Below are 5000 nucleotides of genomic sequence, written 5' to 3' on the forward strand. Positions count from 1 at the left end.
AATTATATTATTATGATTATGACAATGTTGATGTTGTTGCACTAGACACACCATAATAAACCATAAATAGTTTTTCTTACCAGAAGAGTTTTTATTTTTAAATATTCAATTTTAACTAGAAACGTATCGCTATCGCTAACAAAACCCCACACCACACACCACCACACGTTACACACATATACTTGACAGAGTAGATACTATCTACATATATATCGACAGAGTTGTAGATATCGTGCCGTTGAACGGCATCTTGTCGCGTCGCGTGGCGATCTTGTACGAGAAACATTTTCCTCTGACATTGTATCGGAATAATTATTATAATTCATTATTATACATACATACATACATACATACATACATACATACATACATACATACATATTATTAATAAATATAATTGTTTTTTTTGTTTTTTCTTTTCTTCAAATAAACCCACATTGCCATTTCTCTGAGCGTGTGCTGCGAGCTTCAACGAGAAACATTCGGCGCGAAACTGTCGAGCGGCCGGCCGTCGCGCGCCGCACCTGTACGAGAAACATTTTCCTCTGACGTTGCATCGGAATAATTATTATAATTCATTATTATACATACATACATACATACATACATACATACATACATATTATTAATAAATATAATTGTTTTTTTTGTTTTTTCTTTTCTTCAAATAAACCCACATTGCCATTTCTCTGAGCGTGTGCTGCGAGCTTCAACGAGAAACATTCGGCGCGAAACTGTCGAGCGGCCGGCCGTCGCGCGCCGCACCTGTACGAGAAACATTTTCCTCTGACGTTGCATCGGAATAATTATTATAATTCATTATTATACATACATACATACATACATACATACATACATATTATTAATAAATTAATTGTTTTTTTTTTTTTTTTTTTTTTTTCTTCAAATAAACCCACATTGCCATTTCTCTGAGCGTGTGCTGCGAGCTTCAACGAGAAACATTCGGCGCGAAACTGTCGAGCGGCCGGCCGTCGCGCGCCGCACCTGTACGAGAAACATTTTCCTCTGACGTTGCATCGGAATAATTATTATAATTCATTACTATACATACATACATACATACATACATACATACATACATACATACATACATACATATTATTAATAAATATAATTGTTTTTTTTGTTTTTTCTTTTCTTCAAATAAACCCACATTGCCATTTCTCTGAGCGTGTGCTGCGAGCTTCAACGAGAAACATTCGGCGCGAAACTGTCGAGCGGCCGGCCGTCGCGCGCCGCACCTGTACGAGAAACATTTTCCTCTGACGTTGCATCGGAATAATTATTATAATTCATTATTATACATACATACATACATACATACATACATACATACATACATACATATTATTAATAAATTAATTGTTTTTTTTTTTTTTTTTTTTTTTTCTTCAAATAAACCCACATTGCCATTTCTCTGAGCGTGTGCTGCGAGCTTCAACGAGAAACATATCTATCAATACAAATGTCTATGCAAAAAAAAGAAAACAAACAAAATCATATCAGTCAATAAAATAAATAATAATATTTTTTTACTACTACTACTAGTACTACTACGTGCTACTACTGCACGCCAATACACATACATAATAAAATGAAAAATCGTCTCTCTCTCGCTCGCTCTACGAGAAACATTCGACGTCCGCTCCAATGCCGACGCGGACTATTGCTCTCGGTATAGATGTGGAGCGAAACAGTCGTGCGCACAGCGTCGACTCGTTCTCGTTGCCGCGCGTCGTTCGTCTCAAATAGACACGAACGACGGACGAGAGAGAATGTGTTCTTGTTTTTGTGTTTGTGCGAAGTGTGAGAATATTATATACATATATTCGCGCATGGATGATATAGATATGGGTATGGATTTTCGGAGGAAATTATATCAAATTCGTATTTCGAATGCGAGACCGCCGAGATCTTTCCCAGCTCTCTCTCTCTCTGTGTGTGTGGTGTATAGTACATTTTATATATCTCTCTTGTGTCAACACAAAATAACAAAGAATATACATACTACTCCTCCTCATATTTTATATAATATAATATAAAATTATATTATAGCACCGCGTTCGCAGACCGTATGGTGATGTTACCAATCGACCAAGATTTGGGACCGTCTCCCCCGGTGTTATCTGTGATGTTAAAAGAATACGCTTCTAGGCACACCTCAACGCAGGGCGCCTAGCGTGTTCGACACGTGCGCGGTCGCCACGGCGACCGTATATGGAAAGAATGTATAAAAGAGGACGCACACGCGCCCATCGTCGAAACGGTGTGCGCAGCGTCGTGTTGGAATTTATCCCTCAAGCTCCGGGCGTTGATCGTATCTAGTGCGAATCATGCGTGTGTGTGCGCATGTAATTGCCAGCCGAGTTTTAATATGTTTACAATAACGTATTGAATAAAAATTGAGAAGTTGCGTTTAGATGAATGTTCAATTTTCAAATTGTCACAACATCGATTCCCGCCCGCGGGGTCGTGTTCGTTGCAGTTTTATGTCCCTCACAGTGGTCGAGCATCGTTGTACATCACCTCGTTGCGAGATCGTGACGGGACGGCCGCTCGTAGACCGGTCAAAGTTAGTCTATCGATATGAAGCGCGAACGTCGCGTCGCGTGCAAATTCGACGCGTTACGTTCACGCGTGTCGAGAAGGCGCGCGCGCAAGCGCGCGCCCCTCGACGCCGCCGAGCCAGCGGCTCGCCGAAGCCGCGTGACCGCGGTGTAGGCGTGTCGTTTGCGTAAGCAGCTCCCTGGTTGATCCTGCCAGTAGTTATATGCTTGTCTCAAAGATTAAGCCATGCATGTCTCAGTGCAAGCCGTATTAAGGCGATACCGCGAATGGCTCAATATATCAGTTTTGGTTCCTTAGATCTTACTCAGTTACTTGGATAACTGTGGTAATTCTAGAGCTAATACATGCAATCAGAACTCTGACCAGTGATGGGATGAGTGCTTTTATTAGATCAAAACCAATCGGCGGAGGGCCATGCGTCCGAAGTCGTTAATTTTGATGAATCTGGATAACTTTTGCCGATCGCACGGTCCAGTACCGGCGACGCATCTTTCAAATGTCTGCCTTATCAACTTTCGATGGTAGTTTCTGCGACTACCATGGTTGTCACGGGTAACGGGGAATCAGGGTTCGATTCCGGAGAGGGAGCCTGAGAAACGGCTACCACATCCAAGGAAGGCAGCAGGCGCGCAAATTACCCACTCCCGGCACGGGGAGGTAGTGACGAAAAATAACGATACGGGACTCTTACGAGGCCTCGTAATCGGAATGAGTACACTTTAAATATTTTAACGAGGAACAATTGGAGGGCAAGTCTGGTGCCAGCAGCCGCGGTAATTCCAGCTCCAATAGCGTATACTAAAATTGTTGCGGTTAAAAAGCTCGTAGTTGCATTTGTGCGCCGCGCTGTCGGTGCACCGCATCCGCGGTGATACTGACACGTCTGCGGAGCATATCGTCGGTGAGCCGGCGGTAAAACGCCGGTTCAATATCAAAATCCTATCGCGGTGCTCTTCGGTGAGTGTCGAGGTGGGCCGACAATTTTACTTTGAACAAATTAGAGTGCTCAAAGCGGGCTCAAAATGCCGCTTGAATATTTCGTGCATGGAATAATAGAATATGATCTCGGTTCTATTTTGTTGGTTTTCAGAACTCCGAGGTAATGATTAATAGGGATAACTGGGGGCATTCGTATTGCGACGTTAGAGGTGAAATTCTTGGATCGTCGCAAGACGAACATCAGCGAAAGCATTTGCCAAAGGTGTTTTCATCAATCAAGAACGAAAGTTAGAGGTTCGAAGGCGATTAGATACCGCCCTAGTTCTAACCGTAAATATGTCATCTAGCGATCCGCCGACGTTACTACAATGGCTCGGCGGGCAGCTTCCGGGAAACCAAAGATTTTGGACTCCGGGGGGAGTATGGTTGCAAAGCTGAAACTTAAAGGAATTGACGGAAGGGCACCACCAGGAGTGGAGCCTGCGGCTTAATTTGACTCAACACGGGAAATCTCACCAGGCCCGGACACCGGAAGGATTGACAGATTAACAGCTCTTTCTTGATTCGGTGGGTGGTGGTGCATGGCCGTTCTTAGTTGGTGGAGCGATTTGTCTGGTTAATTCCGGTAACGAACGAGACTCTAGCCTGCTAAATAGGCGTCGTCATTCAAGGTGTGCGCGACTCTCGGGGAGCGCAACTCACTGGCGACGTATTAAAATTCTTCTTAGAGGGACCGGCGGCTTCGAGCCGCACGAGATTGAGCAATAACAGGTCTGTGATGCCCTTAGATGTCCTGGGCCGCACGCGCGCTACACTGAAGGAATCAACATGTTCTCCCTGGCCTAGAGGCCCGGGCAACCCGTTGAAACTCCTTCGTGCTGGGGATTGGGGTTTGCAATTATCCCCCATAAACGAGGAATTCCTAGTAAGCGCGAGTCATAAGCTCGCGTTGATTACGTCCCTGCCCTTTGTACACACCGCCCGTCGCTACTACCGATTGAATGATTTAGTGAGGTCTTCGGACCGACACGCGGTGGCCTCACGGCCGTCGGCGTTGCTGGGAAGTTGACCAAACTTGATCATTTAGAGGAAGTAAAAGTCGTAACAAGGTTTCCGTAGGGGAACCTGCGGAAGGATCATTAACGTTGGTTTTTTCTTTTTGTTTTGTTGTTGTCAAAGACTCGCAAAAAAAGAAAAAAATACAAAAACACGTGAATGATACGAATCAAAATCGAATCCGAGACGGTTGACTCTCTCTCGTCGATTCGCGACGTGTGCGTTGCGACACGCTTTGATTAGCGTTCGCTATCGCCTATTGATACTTTGAAATAATATTTTAATTTTTGTGTACAACCACGCAAATAAAAGAGATTTTCTTTCTTTTCATTTGTCGTACACGTTAATGATAAGTATTATTTTCAAATTTTTTTGTTTAATTTTTTCGCACCTTTTATATTTTCTCATACAAAAAC

At 43.4% G+C, this 5000-nt stretch overlaps 1 non-coding gene across 1 annotated transcript; it reads left to right on the forward strand.

Moving 5' to 3' along the window:
• Positions 1 to 2764: 2764 nt before the first annotated feature.
• On the forward strand, positions 2765 to 4670 carry LOC123719411. Its single transcript, XR_006755465.1, has one exon. It is a non-coding gene; the product is annotated as a small subunit ribosomal RNA (ribosomal RNA).
• The last annotated feature ends 330 nt before the right edge of the window (positions 4671 to 5000 follow it).

This window comes from Pieris brassicae, unplaced genomic scaffold, assembly GCF_905147105.1.
Source record: "Pieris brassicae unplaced genomic scaffold, ilPieBrab1.1, whole genome shotgun sequence".
Lineage (NCBI taxonomy): Eukaryota > Metazoa > Arthropoda > Insecta > Lepidoptera > Pieridae > Pieris > Pieris brassicae.